At 39.7% G+C, this 25,267-nt stretch overlaps 1 protein-coding gene across 2 annotated transcripts in view; it reads right to left on the reverse strand.

Annotated features, from left to right (window-relative positions):
• Positions 1-24,504, reverse strand: part of LOC133956223 (vitamin D3 receptor A) — a 73,493-nt gene extending 48,989 nt beyond the window's left edge. Inside the window, exons 1-2 of one of the 2 annotated variants that reach the window (XM_062391112.1) lie at positions 24,421-24,504; positions 23,309-23,480 (exon numbers count right to left, since the gene is read on the reverse strand). The gene's annotated coding sequence lies outside the window, so the exon portion shown is untranslated. Of the gene's footprint in view, positions 1-23,308; positions 24,380-24,420 lie in introns of those variants that run through there. The other variant, XM_062391111.1, reaches the window with a different exon arrangement.
• Positions 24,505-25,267: the final 763 nt, after the last annotated feature.

A 25,267-nucleotide genomic window follows, 5' to 3' on the forward strand; every position in this document is an offset into this window, starting at 1 on the left:
AAATGTTGTGAAGGAAATGAGAAGAGTCACAGACAAAAACAAAACTTAGAGTCTGTAGCATTTGTTGACATAAACTAATTCACAGTTCTATCAAAATCAAAAGCAGCTGCAACGATGAAAACTGCAGATGCAATACAGATGTTATGTAGTTCAGATAGAGGTACATTCCACATGGGCTATCACCATAGGATCATCTTATACAGTGAAATGCACTCCTTGTACAATATAATAAAAAAGAAAATGAAAGTTAAATTTGTTCATAGTGTCTTATTTCAGCGTTGCATTCAGGGTACGCTGGATCAAGTATCACTTTCCTAATTCCCACATCAACCTTAAGGAGTAATCACATAGGCCTTAATTTGTAATGACTAATCCAAGCAAGGTATCACAGTTTAGAACATGGACACCTGATCAGTGACACACACACACACAGAGACACACGTCCTGTGGGGACTGATTATCAACCAGCCGCACTTCTTCACCACAATCTCTGGTCCCTAGGTAAGTCGATGGAAAACAAGAGAAACAAGTTGTCTGGGTGTTCCTTACATGATGGTGTCCATCTATAACATTGAAAGAATGAGTGCTTTGATTGTTTTATCCCAGTGTTGGTAGTTTGTTTCTATTTGAAATAAAAAGTTTAACTTTACTAAGTTGTTATGTTTGTCTTTTTTACGATTTATAAAATATGGCTTCAGTTGGATTTGACAGAAAGTAATGTACAGAGTAAATGCAATATGAAACTAATTTGGAAAATGTTCTCTCTCTCAAATGTTTTGCTTAAGCTGTGAGCGTCCTCTCAGTGGGCATGAGGTTCTCCACAGGCAGGCGGACCACTGGCCCTCTCTGATTACACTACCTGTCATTTGTGACCTGCATGAGAGTATGCTGCATGTGACCCGTGAGTAACCCTGCCACCCGCCACCAGCTACTACTCTGTGGAAAATACTGTTATGGTAAACTTATCCCGAACAATAGAGTTTGAAGTAAAAAAAAAAAAATGCCTTTTTTTTCTTTTTCAAGAAGAGGAAAAGAAATTAGGTGATTGTAAACGTAAAAAACAAACAGAAGGAGCAGTGGTGTGGTGGATTGAGGTCACTTGTTTGCAAGTGTGTGTGTGCGTGCGTGCGGTTAGCTAATTTGCCAAGCATTGGCTCCAGAGATTTTACAGAGGTGCTAAAGTCACACAATAGCCTGTCGGGGAAATTTCAATCAAGTAATAAAGGCAACAAAGTTTGCAAAGAGTAATTTACAGACAGTTTGTCAATTATAATGACTGTCAGCCTGATCATAATCTCAGAGGAATCATTGGGGGAAAGAAGTGGGGATAGTGTTGCAGTCGGGAAGAGATTAGCCACCTTGATAGAAGAAGAAACTCTCAGAAGTAGCTTAGGAATGAAGGAGGCCCTTGAATGACATCCTTCAGACCAAGATATAGAAACAAGTTTCCAATCAAACTTCTATTGTCTAATTCAATCCCATATCTATCTATATTTAATTCATTGAATTCAATTTGGTTCATTAAAATCAATTATTCACTGCTTCCATGACATCATAAAGGTTCTGAACTCAGTTTTAAGTCATTACTCATATATTTCATGACATCATAACCACAGCTGATGATTTTACTGGCAACATTTTGTGAGGAGACATGTCGCACAATGTCATTACTAAAACTGGTAGCTACCAAATATCAATCTTGGCTCCATAGAAAATGTGCTAACCATTAGCATAATGTCTTTCAGCTCTTTGGTTTAATTGGTCACAACTCCACTCTCTCTTTCACTGTCCATTTACTTTGAAAAACCATGAAAAATGCAGCTTGGTGTGGTGGTATATTGGTTATATGCAGTAGATGCATAGATGAAACGATAGGAGGGGCAATTGAAAAATTGTGAATTATTTTGGTCATGACATTCATGCAGAGACAATCTGTTATTAGGACATCCTTAGTTCATGATGAAAGCTCTGGTGGTAACATTTTCTTTATAACCTACCGCACATGATCTGTCCAGAAATAAACGTCCATAGCTAAATAGAGTGACTGGCTGAGATGGTGGTGCATTTAGGTAGGGCTGCTTGATTAATTGAAATTTAATCGTGATTATACAATTATGGGGTCAAACGATCTCCAAACTTCTATAATCAAGTTGAAACGATTTTTAAAGAATGTTTCCGCCTGGCTGTTCAGACCGGATCCGCATTGCTCCGCGCCGGTCAGTGGGTCATAGAGTGTTAGGGTTGCCATCATTAAGGGTTTGAATAACCGGGCCCCGATATCCTGGTTTCACGGAGGAATAAGACAAGCAGCCTTCATCGGTGTTTACCGGAACCGGAAGTGATTAAAAAATAAAACAGTCTTCAGAAAAAGGGCATATATTAATAATCGTTTGAATAATCATGATTTTGATATTATCCAAAATAATCGTGATTATGATTTTTCCATAATTGAGCAGCCCTACATTTAGGAGCCAGGCATTTCCCTCATATGAACAAAAGCATAACTTAAAGGCAATGTTAATATAGCTCTGTACCTGCCGCATGCATAAGCAGACAACTCTTCAGCATCCATTGAGCCATCCGCTGTTAAGGATCTCAAGAGAATCGGGTCTGGACTTTCACCACAGCTTGCCTTTCACGCATGCAAATCACAGCAGGGGGTTCTCTGCTCAGACGCGTTCACAACAGCGACAAATCCTCCTCAGGATTCAGTTGTGGTGTGGTGCAGCAGGCAGAGCTTTGTTTAAAGCACTTTGACAATGGCATCAGCTATCACCACCACAAGCTCTCCTGACATCTCCTCCGGAGAAACTGTGGAGGTTCTCTGGAGTTCAGTAGATGTCTGAAAGCAGCTTTACAGAGACAGACAACTTTTCACACTCAAATTCACACCTATGGTCAATTTGGAGACTTCAATCAAACAGCCCTAATCTGCATCTGAAGCTAAAGTATTGGAGAAAACCCACACAGACAGGAGAACATGTCAATGTCACCATTTAAACTTTAAATAGTCAAAAATAGCTCAGTCCTGCATTGGAGCTGCCATCAAGAGGCTATTAAAAACATAAAAGAGACAGATGTGTAGGAACTCACAACATATTGAATCCTTTTAACAATTATGTATTTTAATCTTATGCCAAGTGATTTCACAAAAAATGTTGTTCTTTATAAAGAAGGAGATGAGGGTTACACAGGGACAAGTCCATGCAAATGTTTCAAGTTTAACCACAGTCTGTCCCCATTATAAAATTACACCAAATGTGAAAACAAAAAAGGGAGTCTTTTTCCACCCACTACCTGGCATTGATTTTTATAAGCGAAAATAACAGGGCTTAGTGGAAAACAACAGTCTGACAGAGAAAATGACTCATCTCTCGCTCCATCCCTCCATCTCTCGCTCTCCCTTCCTCTTTTCTAGTTACCAGCTCCAGTACATCCTGTACATAAAAACAACTGAACAGGACACAGACACCAATACACTGCCCTGTTCCAAGACTGGGGCAGACTGACAAAAAGTTAAATAAATAAATAGTGTCCAGCGAGACATAATAGACATGCATGTACAAGAGCTTTTACATTGTGCAGTCTGTACAGTGAACAGACAGGGAAAAGAGTATCAGAGAAATACCATGGAGGTGGGATGCACATAATGGCCACAAGATTTGCAGATGACATCCATGTGGAGCTAAGCTTGCTTCCACCATCAACTGATATATTCATCAACAATGGATGAAGGAGGAACTATAAGGACAGTTTGAAGAGAATAGAGATTTTCCCCTCTCTAATTGGAACCATGTAATAAGTATTCTTATACTCAGGGTGCTACCGAGGTTCAAATCATCAGAATGTGCAGAATTTGCAGAGAACATATACATTTCACAGCCTGTTGTAAGGAATTGCAACAAAGACAGGCTCTGGTTGAATAAAGCATGGAGCATCAATTCTAAGCTACAGTGAATTTTACACTGGAGATTTAGTCGATTTTGTTGTCCTGTTTTGCTGAGTCAGAGTGCGTAACAGTAAGAGGTTTGAATGAACAAATTTGTGAGAGAAAGCCGAGGGACTGGCAAAAGAGTGGAGTATTATGTTCCGCTGTGTTAATACGGACCCAGCAAAGTCATTCAACTGTTTATATATAATCAGGTAGAGGGTTAGAAGCACTATTATGGAGACTTACATCCACACTACCATGGGTTTGGTTGACAAGGCACCAACTCTGCTAAGGATCTCTTCAGAAGCCCTGTGCGTAAGCAACTGGACTTGTTTGTGTGTTAGTTTGAAATCCAAGGCTTAGTCTGAACCGGCAGAAAAGGAGATGTTTGGAAACTATGACGTAGACACTCAAAACCGCTTCTTGATTGGGTATTTTTGGTTGTAACGTATAGCCTTTGCAGATTCGTCAGGCTCCTATCACATGACCCCTTTCTGGAAGAAAACAACCAGCACAGGCCCTGGCTATCAGCTGAGAACATAACACGGATTATTAATAACAAGCTTTGCCGACCCTATTGGCTTTGCTAACAGCTGCATACTTTCTGCATTTTACAATGATACAACTGCTTACATGTGTAGGAGACGATTTGTTAGTAAACATTGCTGCTTCTCCTCTGAGGCCTCGCTCTTTCTGCAGCTAACAACCAAATGCTTCCTGTTAATTATGGGCGTGCATGCCCACTGTATGTGAGTGATTCAAACACTGTCAATGTAGCTTTTAATTGTTCCATCTGACTATCATCAACAAAAGAATATGCTGAGTAGCATAATTTATTTTAGATATGTACTTTATTAAGATGCCTGCTTAGAGTAGGTAAGATAAGAGCTCAGGCCGAACAGTTAAAAATGTGGTGCTCATCAGCGGGATTTGTATGAAACATTTGCACAATGCATACAAGCGTCACGGTGAAGTCAAGTGGGGAAAGAGTTCTGGAGAAAACATATGTTGCCTTTTATGTAAATGACGACGAGGACGCTAAGCCTGGACCTTGATATCATTCAGATTAATTGGATCAAACTTCCTGTTAAACTGCTAAACTTGTGGCTGATTTAAAGTTTCCCTTTGGGAAGATTCTACCACGCTCAGAAGATAAATAGGTTTTATCTACATAAATGTAAATAAAGGAAACCATTTGAAAACAAAACAGTGAGTTTTATATTACAATCAAAATAATAATTTAAATTCCTTTTCTCTCTACCCAAAATGTCACATCTCAGCACTATCAGAGAACAGATGAAACGTATATTTTCAAATCAAGATGTAGTATAATAGACAGAATGACACATATACATGTGTGAGTTTCTGTGTGTGTGTACACACACATATATATATGCATGTAAATAACACTTGTTTCTCTTGATACATCACTTAGGTCAGAGCAGCCACTGTAAAATGTGTGTTTGTTGTAAATCCATGCACAGTGTGTGTGCATGGCTCCTGCAGAGAAAGCTGCTCAGCAACATGACTCCAGCCTCAGCTGGCTTGATATCCCCTGCTTTGCTCTTGTCAGCACGTTTGCCTGTTGCCCAACTTACAGAAAGTTGTTTGGTCTGAAAACTAAAGACAGAATTGTCTTCATTGTGTGAAGAAATAAACCTGTTAAACAGCCAGGATGATGCACGTTACATGGAATTTTTAAAAAACAGTTCTTCGACCACGTCTAAAATCAAATAATAGGAGCCAGGCAGGACAAACAATAACACAAATGTATTGTATTAAATTGAGATATTGGTTTGCCTGATGAGTGCAAGTTGGACAGTGTGAAACAGGTCTTTTCACAGTTAGTTGTTTTGTTGATATAAAATCGCTGAGTTTTACAATAAAATTATACCTTCTTGGTCTGTATTCGATTTAAAAATCAATTGTGTCCGATTTGACTTTTAAATCCAAATATTTGATTCATAACACTTTAGACTGATTTTTGAACAAGGTTTGGTGGGACATTAAGGGTGCCAGCGAGATTCATGTATTACAGTACACAGGCAAAGTTATCCCTCTGAAGCTTAGAACTACAAAAAAAAAAACATATCAAGTTGCTGTTAGCTGTAATTCCACCACTTTTAACCAGGAGACAGCAGAAAACCTTTTCGACAGAGCAACTGCCTTCCTCTCACTCAGACTCGCCCTCAGTTATACCTATCAGACATTTTCTTTAGGTAAAGAAGGGAGGAGCATCAAAGCAACAGCGTTCAGTTTGCGGCTACTTCTAAGGAATGAAATCGCCCCTGAAGAGCACTGCTCAGTGACAGACAAAAGGAAAATACTTCTGCTCGACTTGAACTGTTGACTGATGGGTCTGCAACTGATGGTTTGAATCATTGACTTACTTCAGGCAATAAAATAAACCAGAGAGTACCATACACAGTACAATGATGGTTATATGAGTTTTAGTCCTGACTAGTTTTAAATCCAGGGAAAAACATTTCGCAGTTCGCAGCCAATCTCAAGAACACTTTATTAAAACGGTCTGTCCAGAAGAGATAATATTACATTAGCTCTCTCTTGCTCATATTGCACAGCCTGCTTCTCCCTTTCATCCCTCTGTCATGATATCGCTCTCTCTCCGTCCCTCACTCTTACCCATAACTTGACATCCCTTGGTTTTCAATGCAGTTTCATTTACATTTCCTCCCCCAGTCTCCTCTCCTCCCCCCAGCAGCTGTCCCTCGGACTCAAGCTACCACTTTCACCAGAGCTAAGGCTTTATAAGTCCTCTTTCTTTTTCATATCGTTTGTTGATCTGGACTTCCGGGTTTATGCTAACATACCGATTTAAAATTACATTTGTACGGTTATCATCGAGAATCTCCTCACACTCTTTAGTTGTCTTTAGTTGAGGCGCAGCTGTTCCTGTCTTTACCTACAGCTTGAAGATAATCATTCACTGATGAGACCAAATAACATCTCACATTTTTACTGGCTGATGCAGCAGGACCGATGCAACACATTCTATAGTTCACACAAATCTATTTGTAGTTGTAAATGTAAGCGAAACACTCACCTGTTGAGCTCTGTTTCATTCTTGCATTTCAGTTAATACATATAGTTATTATCTGCTCTCAGTAGATATACTTGATATTTGTTAAGTTGAGATAAAGTCAGCAAGAATAGAAACTGGAAAATATTTTTTTAGTCAGCATGGGTTGATGATGCTTCAAGAAGACAAGAAAGGGAGACAAATGTGATAAACAAACCTGCATCATTACACCAATCAACCCTAGTGTCCTACACCGCATTGTCTAAAGGGTGTCTCCATAAAAATGGCATTAAGGTTGTGAATATTAAACATTAAACATGGACGTCAACTCGACACGACCCAACAGTTCGAACATACAACGTTCAAAGATTTTGGATGTTAGGTGTCAATGCCATTTAACAGAATTTTGAACTTCTTTTTTTTTTCCAATATATGTTCTATTGAGGCGTTTGTGTCTTGTGATTCCAACGCTTGGTTTTACTTTAAAGACTGATCCGTTGACACATTGGACAGTGCCAAAGGGTGTCAAGAAAGGTACCGTGGAACAAAATTTATTGTTGTTCATTTAAATTGGTTCCCTCTAAATTTATTTTTAGCTGGTTTCATATCCAGACTTCCTCTGTATGAAAATAGAATGTCATAATTTTCTTGAAAAATACTAAGTTCTCTGCAAGACATGTCATTGAAGCTGTCATCTCTGCCGCTGCTTTTATGGATTATTTTCCTTGGCAAATCTGCTGTCCTTGAAATACGACCAAGGAGAGAAAAACAAAAAAATGAGAGAAGGAAAACTGAGGCATTAGAGACAATGGCACACCCTGACATGCAAGAACCCCACCAACCAAACTTTCACATTTCTATGATTAGAACACAAACGCATAATCACCAGAACAAGCAACTGTCAAAACAGGATTTGTGGATCAAGTCTTTGGTGAAGCCATAACATACACGTCTGTCAATGATGGCTGTCTTTTATTTTTTAAACAGGCGGTCTGAATCACCACATGTGAAAGTAGTAACTGATTCTGAGTGACAGATTCAACTCTGCGGTCACCAGCACAACTGTAAACAAATGGAACAAGGGAGGGATCACACAGAGCAAAGTGTGTGTGCAGACGTCAAGTGATGCTTTCATCTGTTTCCTTCTGCCAACGTGCTGGAATTAATGGATTTATGTGTGTAATCACTTGCATTTGTGTAGTGCATGTTCCGAAGAGGCTGAATGACTTGTATTTCCGAACCAGGCATGAGGTCTTCACCAGATCACTGCAATCACAGAGCTGCAGAAAACAGAAACCACAACCGAAGAGAAAGAGAATGCGGAGAAGGAGCACAAATCATCACCCCATGTATGACTTGTGGCTGTTGTTTGTTGCGTGGTTTTTCCTCTCTGGGTAAACTAGCATACATCCTTGGAAAACAAAACTACTCTCTCGGTTTCTGTGGCTGTGTACACATATACACTTTTACAGAGACATGTATGTGTGCACATATACACACCAGCACTGAGATTTACTGTACAGCTTAATTCCGTCAGTTGAGTCAGGCTACCACATTATTATTGTGATTACTACTACAGTGTTTCCCATCATCTAAACTTATAATGAACCAAAACCTGTTTACATTATCTTAATAGCATAAGAGATCTCTAACTTAACTGGGTCTTTCCCTGTGGAGTTATATGGAGTTGTGTGGAGTCATGTAAATGGTTGTTTCTCTCTGTATGTGGTGGGCGGCAAATCTGGTGGTGTATCCCCCCCCTCGCCCAATATCAACTGGGATTGGCTCCAGCCCCCTGGGACCAATAAAGGATAAGCAGTTTGATGGATGGATTAGATGAAAGGGTATTTTTGTTATCACACTGTGTGCAGCATTACCCAATCTACTTTACACAGCATAGTCAGCACAGTTGCTTCTGCTCATTCTGTTTGAGCACTTAACAACAATGCTAAAGCTCTATTCACAAGTCTTATAATGGCAGGGAAAACCATGAAAGAAGAATCAACAGGTCATCTTTAATGCCTGCACTGGCTCTTAAAGAATGAACAACAGTTCGATTCAAAGACAAATGGTGAAAGAAAAAAGTTTTTTTTGCAAGGCATCCGTGGAATGACAGCGTTATGTAAGTGATGCAGATTCTAGTCAAAGCTGCCAGAAGGGAGGCTGGGTAGAAAAGAAATGTGCGGCTGAGTGAGAACTGAGTTCTTCATACCTTTATTAAATAAATATCTTTTTTTTAAGACTCAGGGCAGATATTAAAGAAATAACTGATATCACCAACATCATGAACATACTTACAGTATGACACATGTTGACAATAAAACCCCCCCTACATTTTGGTTTCTTCAGACTGTTCATTTCATACCTAAACAACATTTACCAACAGAGTTAGCCTTCACACAGCCAGGCCTTTACATGCTTTCTGCCCATGTCAGCATATAACGTAACACATTGTTGATGAATATTGCACGTCTTCTTTTGTCTGAACTCAATGTTAACTTTAAGAGCCTCTCAGCCAAAGTACGACCTCAGGAAATGCTTTAATTTATAAACTCATTTTGTCATTTTATCAATGTCAGCACCGCGTGAAGAGCATAAATCCTACAGCGCTACAGCTGTTGCAAAGCAGCACCGCAGGGGAAAATATAACCAATTCATCTGCATAGAAATCAATGATTAATTATGAGAAAAACACAAACTGTTTTACATTTAACATCTCAGAAAACAAGACATTACTGACTGAAGTTTTACATAACTTATGGGCGGGGGGAGAGACTTACCTAACAACTCAAGAATCGACAACCCAAGAATCATGTCTGGCTACAGGCCAAACATGATATATGTTCACCAGTAATGTGAGACTTACCAGGTTTATAAACAGAATGCAAAGGTGCAACACTGATAATAAAATCATATCAGAAAGGATATTATGAGAATTGTTTACATTTAGATGTATTCCTTTGAGTCAAATGTTTTGTCAATATATATGGAAGTGGGGATTTTTCAAATTTTTTTTACTTCAAGCAATGGAAACACATCTGACATAACTTATGTTAAATATTAGACAATTTATTCTTATCATAAAATCTGTTACTTCAAATCTGTTTGCACAAGTTGTCGAGGCCCACAGCTTTTATGAGACAACGCAGACTGTTATCGTTATTCGCTCTGTCAGTCTAGTCACAAAAGTTGTTTCCACTGTTTGATTCAGTCTGGTGTAAACACTTTCCTTTCCTGGCTTAGGTGTATTAAAGCACCTCACCTCCCTGCTGCCACTGGCTCGAAGCCAGCTCAGGGGCCCCTCAGGCTGGATGACAGGGCTGAAAGGATCTATTTTACCACGACTGAGTATTGCTGGGTTTCCTTCTTAGGATCTTTGGACAATTAAATAAAGATAAAACAGCAGTGACATTGAATTTACATTTATTTTGTGACAGCTAAAATCTGTTTTGCTGATAAATAGTTTATCAAATAAGTACAGTACAGTGTGATGAGTCCGCTGAGAAGTGTGTAAATCCTTTCAGATAATGCTTAAGCCAGGCATCTGTTCTCCCTGCTTCCTTCAGTTGGATTTCTACTTTGTGAAAAATATTTTCACTTGGAAAGAAGTCCGACGACCTAACTTGACCAGTCCAAAATATTCTACTATTTGGCCACAATAGTAAAAAACACGCTCAGCGTTTGTTTTTGCAGTGTGTCGAATTTCATTGTCCTGCTCCACTGTGCACGATTCACCCAATATGGATGTAAACAGCCTCGGAAAGTGTTCAAGCTGAAACCTCTGAGGGACGTTCACACAGTGGGGTCCGGACTGTCTTCAGAGTTTGCTTTTCACACGTGAACAACGCAGCAGGAGATTCTCTGCTCACAACAACGCAGAAATATCTGGAGCAATAAAGCTGGCACAGGAGGAAGCAGAACAAAAAATATTGAATCCACTGAGGAGATCAAATTTTGGGTTTACAGCAGGTCAACACCTTATCACCAAAAGCTCTTTTGACATCTTCGTTTCCTTAACATGTATGGCTCCACTTTTCCTGCCTGAGATAATGGTACCCTTGTAGTTTTTTTTTTTATTTTTCAATCTGTGTATTCCAAATATGCATCAAATTGAAACAAACAGATTCATATTTCCATTTTCATATTGATAACATTATAAAGAGTGTCACTGTAGTACAAACATTTGACATTAACATTTGTGAGGAGAGACTGTTGGTATGACAATGATATGGAAGGAAACAAAGTAATCAAGGTCCATTCATTGTCACAATTACCAGTTCAACCCACCTAATTACAATGTTGCTTCAATTCTAAATGGTTAAAAATATGCGTCTGTTAATGGCACATTTTCTTTTGAAATGGTTTCTATCCTTGACAGTGTAATACCATGATGAGCTCCATATGCTTTTCTCCTGATCATTTCAGCCCTATCAAAACCAGACAATCTGTGAATAAAGTAACAAAGAAACTGTGCCACTATGCTTGATATTAATTGGGGTCACAGTCATGGGTTCTCTGTATATGTTCCTGATTTAACTGACACTAGGGGTCTGAAGGAGGTGATAGTTAATCGTGAGACTATATTGCACAATAAAATGAATTTGACACTGACCAGCATTTTAAAATGAGTGTGATTAAATTCTGTTTATCCAGGTTAGACAATGTTCACTTTATTTTTAAAGGACAAACGTTCCAGTGCTCTGAATGCATTTGGCAAAGATGAGCTTTATAGGCTTCAGGACGCCATAATGGCCATTAGTAAACACATCAAGAGACGCTATAAACACGTTGGTACAATGAATCTACACAGGTGGTCTAATGGAATGACACACAGTGCAAAAATCTGAGATGGACGGAGAGGGAGGGAAAAAACTGTGATAGAGGGAAGTGGCAAGAGTCGAATGGAGGAGAGCCAGAGAGTGAAACTGTAGATAGTGTTGAGAAACAGTGAAGTTACTGTGGAACAGCTGTGTCAGCTTTCAGCATACACACTGGATACCGACAAACACACACAGAGCATGGGCAAAAATAAAAACAAGTATATACACACATATATATACATATATCGATCTATATATATCTATATCTATATATAGATATAGATAGATATAGATATAGATATATACACATACACCATATAGTATGTCACTTCTATTGACAGATACACACATGTTTATGCCATGACAAGCATGGCAGATCCAAACATGCAATGACTCACACATTCCTAAACAGCGACCAACGTGGACACAATTCTCATCCACATGCCACGTGTCAGACGCAACTATATTTTGACAGGTCCAAAAGCATGTCTCACACACACTAGAAGAGGGAACATCGAGCAAAGGCCCTGCAAAATATATCCAAATATATCTAAAATGGAACTCAGTAGAGCACGTTCCACCGATATGGCCCAACAGTCAATTGCACACACTCATAAATATTGGTCCCCATAACATGTCCTGATATGTTTCATCATGATCCATGAATTATTTGCTGAGTAATCCATGAAAATATTGAAAAACACCCTATCCCACAATGTTAAAGAAAGTGAGAAAATAATTCTTGGATTTACACCAAAATTAAATGGCTTCATTCTTCGGTCATATCCCAGCCCTCCACAAGGTTCCATGAAAATCGGTGAGATATTTTTTGTGTAATCCTGCTAATAAAAAAGTACATAAAGCAAAATGTAACCTCCTTGAAGGTGCTAATAAATACTGGGAATGTGCCGTGTAAACAAAGGATAGATGGAGGATAAGTGAAAGTCAGAGTGCAGTGAGAGCCAGCCTGGTAAACAGACCACCTGCCGGAGAACCAGCTGCTGAGAGACGGGTGCACTTTATTAAATACAGACACAAAATGTAAACACACTGCTATATATATATCAAAACACCTATTCAAATCTTATTTTCCAAACAAAGTAATTGTAGGATCACTTCGAAGTGTGCTTTGGTTTAAGTTGTCCGCAGGTAGAAGATAAAAAATATATTGCAATCTTCTCTGGTTGAAAGTAGAAAGATTTTATGTTAAAGTATAAAAACAGTTTATTTCCTTTTGGTGTGGCTGCAGTCACTATGCTGCCAACTACACAGCCCATCAGGCTCATCTGCAAACAGCAAATGTCGTAGAGTGCTCAGTTTAAAGGTAATGGTCAGTGAGGGTTAGGGTTAGTTTATGAGATCAGCCTTGGTGGCCTTCGCTTTCTCTTCATGTTTTTAGCACTGGTGTCGACCGCTCCACACACTCACAAAAACGCTGTGTTCTCTCTCCAACCTTGTTTAACAGCCGAAACAGCTTAATAAATAAAGCTTTGCCTCTCTTGCTTCACATAGACCGTATTTATTTTATTAAACCATCCCGCTCTGGCTGCAACTTATATTATTTTTGATAAATCTGCAGATTAATAACTATAATATCCTTTTGTCATTCTGACAAATGATCAATTGATTTACTTAAATAAATTGATGATGAAATGAAAAATACCTGTTAAAATTCCCTGCAGCCCAAGGAGCCCAAACCCCAGTTTTCAGACCAAGAAAAGTTGAAGTAAATAGCTGGCATTCCTCCTTTCTTAATTTATCAAAAAGACTGCACTTACGCAATTAATACCAAGCTTAAAACACATGAGATCATGGTATAAGGAACCTTTTTATGTAAACTGTTTCATTACTTATTTTAAAAACAGGACCACACAATATATGTTATTAATCTTCTCACTCTGTAAGATTTAAATAACTTCAATCCCCTTTGGCTCACAGAGCCTTTCATCAAAATAAAATCCATTATACTGTTGCATGTGATTATTAAAATATAACTTCATTAGAGCTAAAGCCACTCTTCACTGATGAAGCAGAGCCGTCCAATCAGCCCATCGAACAATGTCAGAGCAGTTCAAAATAATTTAAACAGCAAAAAACAGTCATCGCAACAACAAACTCAAAAGAAATATTCATATCCACAGAAGAATGCAGAATATTATAGAAAGAGACTGTATGTGTCTGTGTCTAGGTTCAGCTCAACACTAAAGCAAATCTGTCCCAAGCAGACTACAGCTCCTGCCAAAAGCAAATAGTCTTAAATGCTACATAATACAGCACACAGCAGGAGAGAAAACAGGGAACGGAACAGAGGGAAAAAAAGAAGGAAACCCCATAACAAGGGAAAAAAAGAAGTATGCAAAAGTAAGGACACAGTGAGAGAGACAGTGGTTCAGAGAGAAGACAATAACAAGCGTAAAATGCTGGCGGTGCAGGGGAGGGAGGAGAGAAAACGACAACAGATAGAAATGAGGCAGAGACGGACTGTAAGAGGAACGAGTTTAGAGGCAAATTAAGACTTTACTGCTACCAGGAATTTGATTTAAGACCAATTTTGTAACCATAGCTAAAAAAGAGAAATCTGTGTTGCATTAATCCCATCCTGTTTTCATTTGACAGTGAACAAGTATGCAAATAAAACTTACTTTAACCACCTGAGGTGAAGCAATAAAGACAAACATTTCTGCATGTCTGCATATCTCTCTTTGTATTCTTTAAAATCTTAAAATGAATATCCACATATGAATGTGAATAATGAATAATTTACAATAAGCAGAAGTCCAGAAAACATTCCAACTAAAAAAAAAAAAAAAAATGTTTGCAAAATATGCCTTCGGAATAAATACAAATTTAAAGCAAATCCTTTATTTAAAATAAGAAAAGCTAGGGGTAAAACAAGGTGAGATTAAAAACTTAAAATGAACTAATGAAAAATACTTGTTAATATCTGCCAGATGGAATTCATAATTAAAGCTGCCGTAATAAATAACAAAATAGTTTTTTTAATGTAATGAAACTAGAACTTTGTGAATTTAGATAAATATATAGGAATATCTGATATGAAAAGCTTTATGGAACCTCATAAAAAAAACATGAAGGGGGTCATTGATACTCCTAAGGAGGACATGACATATTAAAAGAAAGACGTGCAGCATGCTACACAAAGCGTACAATAGCTGGATGAACAGAAGATAAAGGAGGTGATATAAAGAGAAGGGAAAGAGAACAAAAAGGATTGTTGATGTGCAAATGAATAAAGCAGTTTAAGAAGTTAAAAACAGATGTGAGACAAAGAAAGATCATGAAATTAATCCATTGGGTTTTTACCTCAATAATGTCATACCCATTTAAATTCCACAGAGATCACAACTATCTGACATTAATGCTAGTTTGGTATCTAGTTATAATATGCTCACACTGACTGGAAATTCCAATCCCTTTTTTATGGTTTCATTGTGACCCTGAATGTTCTTGGTGTTTTAGTGCCACTGATTAATTAATACAAACTTTGATGCATTGAGCATTATTTTATTTACAGGACACACATTTGTCTTTTCTGGAAAGCTCTGTTATAGCCTTTCATAAATGAGAAATAAAACATGACACACACGTTTAGATTGAGAGTCAGGATTTCTTTAAAGCAGATTTAAAAAGAGAGGACAAAACAAGATTTCATAAAGCCAATGTTTAGCGCTTATAAAACATTTCTACAGACACGGACTTTAAAACCAATGAGAAAAGTAAGAGCAGATGTCAAATCTTGTTTGTCAAAAATATGGGAAGTACTGTTTAATTTAAACATCTTTACCTAAAAGGGAAAGAATCGCAGTGGATTTGTGTGTGTGTGTGTGTGTGTGTGTGTGTGTGTGTAAACGTACACGTTTCAAAAAGATGCAAGCAAAACGATAGAGGCGTGAAATATGTATATAGTGACAACATATTGACTTGAACCGTGTGTCTGTGTGTCTGTGAGTCGGGGTGTGTGTGTGTGTAGCCTCTTGCCAAGTCATCCACAACACTCTCAGATTCAACATGTCCCACAAACAGGATGAGAGGGGAGGAGCCTTCTGTGGGGGGCCTGTTGAGCTACAACCAATCACCCTCGGGGGTGGTCTCTCCCTTTCTGTGCTACAGTGACATCAGGAAAGACAAAATGAGGAAGGGAGGGGGGGGGGGAAGGTTGAGAATGAGGGTTAGCAGCTCGCTGAAAGCCCCTTACACTGGGGCCTCAACAGACAGACACAGAAAGAGCGAGCAACAAGGAGACAAATGTTTCCTCGTCACTCCGTGGCAATTCCCTCAAAAACATCCAGAAATGTCAGGGCCCCATTTTGGAAGAATGATACTAAAAGATGACGTCACGGGAAGATTTGATTACCATATGTTATGTGTGAGAGCAGCTGCTGGCTCCTCCAATAGTCTGAAAAAAAAGCTCCCAAATTAAAAAGATGTATCATGTTCATTCCATGGAATAACCCCCCATTAGACGTGTTTGTAGAAATGAAACGGTATGATATTTTGTATCACCATTATAGTGACAAAAATGATCAGGATTATCAGTATTGTTGCGGTATGTTAAATTGTACTTCCTCTAGGATTTTCATAGGAGCCAGAGCAGCCATCCAAAAAAATATAACAAATGTATTAACTAATAATACATGATAAAATCAATAGTGTCATTATATATATCTATCAAGGCTTGTGTGGTGAAATGTGTGGATTGTAGGCCTAGCGCTGCGTACTGTGGTGAATGCTGGATAGCTTTTACCAGCTTTAAAACCTCGGTAAATGATCAATTTGACACGGTTATACTTACTTTCAGGAATTTTATCAAACCAGTAACCGTTTCATCCCGGGGTAGTGGAATTAAGGCACAACATAGCCATCTTGAACAGACCATTTCAAAAGGGCCTTGTCACTCTCCACTCCAAGTCTCAGGAAACTTCATACGTGTCCAAACACACACTTCCAGGTTTAATGAGTGACTGCACTAATGAGCAAGCTGTGCTTTTAGTGTGGCAGTAAAACACATGCAACCCGAGTCGCACATCAGTCTAATTAAAAGCCTCCATTTAAATCAATGGAAACAGAGTCCATTTATCCACACAGAAGGCAGTGATGGTTATAAGGGAAATATCTTTAGCCTGGAGTTTGCCAGTCTGATTCAAATTAAGCTAAATAAAAATGCAGGGAGACTTAGATTGCTACTTGTTCATAGACCTGCTCTTTATGTGACCTGAGAAAATGCAAGCATCTGTCCATATTTTTCCAACAGTAAAATTGAAGGCTTTCCCATCATGTCATCCAAGTTGCATGACTAAACTCTGACCAACCTGTGACCAAATTTCTCACTACATTAACCTCGCTGGGAGACAAAGGTGAAAAACTAACTTTTCCTGACATTTACTGAACCCCTACTATAAAACTATATGTCAATAAGTCTGACCTTTGTTGGGCCACATCAATTTATGAATTTCAGACTTGAGGTTCAATAAGTAGCTGTCACTTTAACGCCAACTCAGATTTGTTATCTGATTCACCTCTGCAGAGTCAGACTGATGGTGATTTTAGTCTCTTGTTAATCATTTAAGCTGCACGTTAAGCCCCACAAGACCCTGCTAAAGGAAAACTGGGCCTATGCTTTATCTTTAGTCAGTCTAACAAGTACTTGCAGCCAATTTGATAGAATTCAGGAGTAGGAAAATAAGAAATCCATGTATTCCAAAGTTTCACTATCTCTAGGCACATCTATGCAATCCTTGAATTGATGTATTGTTCAATGCCAAGTTGCACAGCACTACCCAGAGGTGTATCCCATATTCAACCCATCCTACCCTTGAAAACTGCATGAAATAAAAAATGGCTCTTTGAGAAACACTCCACAATCAGGCTATGAATTTCAACAAGAATCAAACTGCTTGAAACGCCATCTCTCTGTCTAAATAGCCTTTCATTTCCAATAGGGAATACATTTTTGTTCCATGGGAACTGAACCCTGTCAGTGTTCATGTTGCGTTTAGTTACCATAAACCACAACCTGCTGCACAAACCCTGTGATCGCTATGTTCTATGTCTAGGTTTACCACCACCATGATTTTCAGTTGTTAAGGCCTGGGAACTTCCAAGTCCATGAGCACAACTCCTATGGTGTCTTGTGACCTTAAACAGTGAGGTGAGCAGCTATTGACGTTTAATCTCGCCAAGCCCCTTAGGGACTTCAAACAAGACCTAATCACCCCAGCCACAACACCAGAGCCTTTGCATCTACACAAGTACCTCCCATAAGGAATCCATTAGCCCCCGTTTAGCACATTCACATTAAAGAGGGAGGAGGCGAGAAGGAGACTGTGGCTGCAGGAATAACCAAAAAGGAATAATGTGTTACATGTGAATGTCATAAAGAACAAAAAAACAAACGTCTGTTTTATCTCCTCTCTACTGCAGAGTTATTCCAAAGTAATGATTCAACCTTTGACCAGTTCAGGAAAGCTTTTACATTTAGCTATTGCAGGCAACTGGTGTCTGGTAGGTCTTTCCTGGGGGAAAAAAAGACTTTACCATGCAGGGGGTGGGTGACGAGTCCCCATTTGGCAGAGGAGAAACTGGTCAGTGTGAACACCATGGTTGAACAGACAAAGGGGAAAATTCAAGAGAAAAGACAACACCATACAGAGCTAGTTGAATGACAACAATCTGTATGTGTAATTATATGGGTCATAACCTCTGTTGTGAGGGCAAAAAGTCAAAAAAGTATGGCCCCATCATTTCCCCGATTGAACTTTATTTACAATTTTACCCAACAAATAAACATGCAGAAAACATACAAATAATAAAGAGACACAGAGGAGTTCTACGGCTTGTAGCAAGTAGAAATGTGAAAAATAAGGTATGTCAGATTTAGTAGCCACAGCTGTTATGTCAAGATAACTCTACAGTTGATTAATCTTGAATAGAGGTATTGGATCGGACTCAGAATTGGATATGCCCAATGATAAATACTTTAGATGGGGATTTAGGACAAACTGAAAAAAACTTGGTTAGAACATCCCTATACATCACCAGTTGCTTTAAAACATCCCAAGCTGAGCCCGAGCTTCCATCTGTGACAATGTATTGCTACAGGGGATTATCTAAATCTGAGATGATCAGTGCAGATTAAACTGGAATCAGTATACAAATATTTGCCTGAACTTTGAAGACCCATAACCACAGCGTTGACTCTGGACAAGACCAAGACAAACAAACATCACAGCTTTCCAAAGATAAATAAAATCACTGAGAGCCACATAACCCCAAGCATCACAAACTGATTAAACACAGTTGTCAAAAAACAGTATCTGCATGAATCCATCATGTGACCACCAATACTTATGGGCAGAACAGTCTTTTATAATTCATGGAAAGGTTTATCACACAAGTGACAGATTGAACAGTAGTTATAGCAAACAATGAAAAACAGCATATTTTGTGTTGGGGTGGCAAATGTTACAATAATGTGAGACAATACATATTATATTATATTCTGCCACACAATGTTAAATCACTGTAGCTCTCATAAATAAGAAATACTGCTTTGAGGGTATTTTGGATTGTTATAAGATATTTGCATGAATGTTAATAAGAATTTTCTAATAAAGAAAAAGAGTTGTATCTCATCTTCCATCTATATTTGTTTCTCTGGTTTAATTGACATTGTTGCTTAATTTTATCTTTTGTAACTTCAAGTTATTTTTACAGACAGTGTATCGCATTAATTATTCCATCAAAAGGCAAGGGTTAGAAACGGGCAGCTCACCCCAGTGCAATTTGTCCGCTACAGTTTCTTAATGCACCGTGAAGATGTTTCCACTTCTCATAAAAAGGTGTCTAGTTTAGCTTCATTGTAGAGCTTTGTAAGACAGATGCCTTTGCTTCGTCCTTTGTTGTCCTGCTGTCTCTCTTTCACAACTGCATTGATAACAAATCTGTCTCTTATAGCTGGACCAATCATAGTGAGTGCTGGGAGAAATCCCGCCACATCATTGGCCCACTTGTCCGCCAATGGACGCTTTTTTATTGGCAGACAGAACTCAACATTACACCAAGAGATTCTGCTATAGCTGTAAATGTTCCTGTGACGGGCATGCAGTTCTCAACAGGCAGACAGAGCTCATCATAACCTCGCCCCGCAGCTGCTTCACTTAGATTTAAACAGTGTGAAACGCTGTCATATCAGGATAGAACTCACCTTTCGTATGTCAACACGACTTATTTTAAATGTTTGTTTCTATGATCCCTTTCATCAAACAGAATAAACAGTCTTAACTGTCAAACAACTGTTCTATTTGCATTGTATTTACAAATCACTTAAAAAAAAAAGACTTTAAAAGCAACTAAGGAGCAGCACCGTCTTTAAACCCATGAACCAAACAAAAACACTGGAAACTTTTAACTCACGGCAACAAAGTGTGTAGGTGTGCAGACCTGTTGGTGCAAATGTGTGAATGTGTGTGTGTGTGTTCAATAACGACTGCACTCAAGAATTCCATATTGTCGGGAATTCGCTTATGTTTTAAAAAAAGTGTGCTGCACCTTGAGGCCCTGTGCATCTGAGGCCCATATGCATCTGTGATCATTTTACAACCCGCCTGTAACTAAGCAGAATACAAACCTCCCGGGCATTATTTGCTCCAATGAGCACTTCATTACAGAAAAAGGCCCTTTACACTGGAGGGAAGCTTAATATGAAAGAATCAACACAGTGAAAGATATTATTACACCATTATTACAGCCTTATTACACAAGATTTAGCATGTATATGTGGGTTTTTTAAACAGGGAAAACCTGCTAAAACATGATTGCCTACTTTAAGTACATAAGCTTGACTTTCTTTTTTGTTGCGTCACATTCAATCACAAATGTGCCAGAAAACTTTTTCTTACTCCTTTATCTTTTACCTTAGCTTCAAAACACTCAACACCAACTGAATGATATGGTAGCTTTGCTTGAATGGAGACAGATGGAACGTGTACCAGAGACAAAGAAGTTACCAACGGTGGTGACTGAAAAGGCAAAGAGTTTTGTGTCCACCTGGGTTCCATGCTTTAAAGCCGATAAAAACCTGTGGCTACAAAGGAGTAATTTGACATGGAAATGAATGCCGGTTAAATTCACTTTACCACTGAAGAAAAAATAAAGACTTTGGTGAGGTCTTCCTCTCCTGTGTGACAGTGTGATTGTCCCTTTCCAGCTATTTCCAGACTGATAGAACTGTGATCAACATGTTGACTCCAAAGATCCAGTGCATGTTGTACTGTATGTTCTTTGACTGGCAACATGAAACCATCCAGTCTTTGAAATAGAAACTTTTGGCCGGGAGCAGTAGGAGGTAAGTGGTCAGTGAATCATGTTATTGCAGGTTGAAGTGTTTTTGTGTGTTTACTCAATGTAGGAGTTCAGCTACCATGTAAAATCACAAAGTGCTAAACCAAGCAAACATACAAATAGTGTAACAAGACCACAATGAGAAAAAAAGAACATGTCTCTCAAAGAACAAAACAAAAAGGTTATAATCTCCTGCTTGTGTCAAATCGAACAAAGGTGCATTGTCTTTCATCAAAGTAAGTGGCGTTAACACTACAAAAAAGAAGGCTGGAACCGTCCCTTTAAGTCACCATGAACAAAGCAGTGTTTTCACATACTATGCTGAAAAGGGGGAAAACCCCTTTTCACATAATCCCCATTATTATTTTTAAGACAGATATATCCCTGCAAACGGATTTAACTAAATAGTACTTATCATTCAAAGCAAGACTGATGGTTTTGTTTAAATTCAAGCCTCAACGTGAAACAAAATTTCACTGTGAAAATAATTTTATCATGGGCATTAGCCACTGATATCTTGATTTGGGATCATAGAATATCCACCTAAACTCTACAAACTGTAACATAAAGAGTATGAACAAACAAAAAGAAAAAATACTCCTGACAGATAGTTGCTTTTATCTGTACACGTGTAGGATACGAGTCATACGATGCAGAATAGAATAAAATAAGTTGAACTTGTCAACACACAGTCCTGTCCACTCCTGTCCATGGTTCCTAAGATTCATACAAACTTTGCCCGTATATTGTTGAGGTCTCAAGGAGGAGCAAAAAAGAATGAGGTTTTTTAGCCAAGCAATTCATGAGTTTTATTTTTAAAAAGGACAGTTAGTGCAGAGGCAATGCAATCCACAAAACTGATTGATTTTGCAAAAACAGCACGTTGCAACGATGGCTGCCCCCGACCAAAGCAAGATGCAGCTACAAACCCTTGCACTGGATCCTCTGTTGTTTGGGAGTATTTCAGACAAAAACCTATAATCTGCAACTCGGAAATCGCTCCACTGTGGCACAACATCTATGCAAAGTCAATTGAAGCTTAGGAGCTTCCCAAAGCGCTTCAAGACGCAGCCACAGTTTTGTTTACATGTCCTACCCAACGAAGCATTATATATTAGAATTATTATCGTCAGTTATTTCTCCACGACTGCTGTTATGGTAAATGTAGCATGGCACCATGACTCATCCAAAGCTTCCATTCAGCCATTATACATTTTCTGTTTCCATTTGAAAGTTAGTAAAATAAAATAAATTGATGATACAACATTTTCCTTCTGCATACTCAGTGAGGAAATCCCCCCATGTCATACCAATCTTAAATTTTAAGTCAAGTTCTTCAGTGTAAACAGAGAGAATCCAGTTAATGGACAGGACAATGCTGTGACAAACAGTGAATAAATGTATCTACACTCATTAGCTAATTTAGTGGGCACACCTTAATTAAAATAATGCAGCAGGATACAACAGCCCTGCCACAAATCCTCCTGTGTGTTGGCTAATGTTTTCTGATCAAATACGACAGACGATTATCATTTTCTATCACAACTCCGCAGTATTTGATGGTGATGATTTGATACATCATTGGACTATTGAGTAACTAAGTAGCAAGTGACTGGAGTCAAAACCCGTGTCCATTCTGCTCCTCTCAGCTCCATGCTAATCGCTCCCTTTGTCCTCCCCGCCTAAAGAGGAGCAGCCTCCCTCCTCATCAGCTGCGGACCACCTCCAGGGAGAATGACAGGCAGCACCGCCGTACTCCCCAAATGAACCCATCAGAAACATCCATCTGTATACACACAGCTTCGTGGAAACCACGATAACACCGTCGATTTCGATAGGAGCTTTCGGGTTGGCAGGGATTTGCGCACTGGCCCTGCAGCAGGCAGACATACACGTGTGGAATGTGGAGGGAAGCACCCGCCTATAACAATAACACCACTCACACAAAACACAGCCGGGCCGCAGTGGAAGTTTGCTGATATGCGAGATGAATACGCAACGCGAAATGCCATGAGGCCTCCACGCACGTAAACACGAGTGCAGCGTGGAAACAAAGAGGAAAGACGCACGTTTGTGGCTGATGTGCGGCGGCTAGCTCGGGACTTGCTAACCGGTTGCTTTTTCTGTCACAATAACATCACCTGCGGAGGGTCTTACCTGATGTGGCATATCAACCGTCACTTTGTGCAGCAGCAGAGGGGAGGCGGGCCCGAGTGTTGTCGCAGCCAGGGTCGCCGAACGTGTGCCCCTCGAGCCGGTGGAGTTGAAGTCGGGTTTTTAAAAACAATCTCTCCCCACGCTGGAAAAACTTTTCCCCTTCGAAACAAAACTGTCAAGAGAGGAGAATGAGAAGAGAGGGGAGTGGGTGATTAGGCAGCGCCATGGCACGGTCAGACCGGGAGCTGGGTGACGACAGGAGCCCCGGCGACGTCCCGTTATCCCTCGCAGCTGCCCGGACGAACACTTTCACGCCAAACTCCATTCAAGAAACCGGGATTTTCAGAAGTGGCCTCGCTCGGGCTCAGATAAACACCTCCGGGAGTCGGACTTTAGACCCGCCACCGACCACTCCGGGTCTTGCGAGGCATTCGGCACGCGAGTTACACATGATGCAACACTTGACACACAAGGCAACCTTAAAGTTGAAATGTTCGGACAATGTGCGGAGCAGAAGTGCAGCGGTAAAAGTTCGCGTGGGCTCGCGTGTGGGCGTAATTTATGAAACAAAGGCAGCTGAATGTCCACGATACGTCTCGAGTCCTGTCACTTTACTTTGCTCGTGTGCCAACACAACACGGCCATATTCAATTGCCACAATTTTTGAGCGGAGTTCCGCCGTCCCACAGATTGTGTTCCCCTGTGCACATGAGAGGACGCAACGTAGACGGAAAAAGGGAGGAAAAAAAAACGCCACGAAAACGTCCTTTAATATTCACACACGGTGAATTGCTATAATTATTGTGTGGCAGGAGCTGCAGTGAAATGGCCTCTGCACAGTGACACTAGGGCCGGGCTGACTGGCCACATTGTTCCAGTCATGTCAAAATAACTGCAGCACCACGAGACAAATAGCTAGCGCTACGTTACAGCGGCTCACTTCGCTGGCCTAAAACAGCGTGTGTATGTCTGTGTGTGTGTGTGGGGGGGTGTGTGTGTGTGTGTGTGTCGGCCTGGAAATGCACTTCTCAGCAGGACCCACACGAGAAAGAGCCCACGAAGACATAAAGTGACCCCCCCCGCCGGAGCCAGCAAAGTGCAAATTCACTCACATTAATCCACGCGAGCAGCGACGAACACGACTCCCTGTTAGTCCCGTTTTTTTCTCCGATCTGAATCAACACAGCAGCAGGACCGCACTTCTCCCTAATCCCCGCCCCCCCCCGCTTTAGCACTCAGTCATTTCTATACATACATATAATCCAGCCCCGCCGTCCAATCGCAGCGCCCGAGCGCCGGGCTCCAGTCCGCGCCCATTGGCCGAGCAGCTGATCAGTCTCCAGCTGCCTGCCTGCCATATAGGGGTGTGTCGTGACGTAGCAGGCGGCCCGGGTAGGTAGTAAACAATTTGATTTGAGTCGTCACAGTAATAAATGTCATCGAAAAAGCAATAATAAAATGTGGACAAAGAAAAACCATGTGCGATATAAGGGGCTGCGTGCGTTGTGCGGGGGATTTGTTTGTCTGCATTTATATAGAGTGGGAGATGTTGGGAAATGTCACTATTATTACGTTTTTACAATATTGAGTTTGGATGTTAAAAAGTTATTTCTCCTCTTTTATTGTCCAAAATGTAATTGTACATGATGTTTAAAATTACAAATTCTGCAACACTTTTGCATTTATAAAGAGACAGTGAAAAGTTGAGAAATGTCATTAATATCGCTTTACAACATTATTTTGTACACATTCGTGTTTCAGGAATGCTGCAATCCTGTGTCTGAGTTATATATCGTTGTGAAATTTTGATTATTTACCTTTACACGATGTGTCAAATATCATTGAGAGAAATTCCCTTGTATTTATTACTTTTTATTTTACAACATTAAGTGTAAACATTGTGGTTTGAGAAATTCTGCAGAACTTTTAAATGTTAAACATTGTTCTCATGATCATCAT

Source organism: Platichthys flesus, chromosome 7 (genome assembly GCF_949316205.1).
Source record: "Platichthys flesus chromosome 7, fPlaFle2.1, whole genome shotgun sequence".
NCBI lineage: Eukaryota > Metazoa > Chordata > Actinopteri > Pleuronectiformes > Pleuronectidae > Platichthys > Platichthys flesus.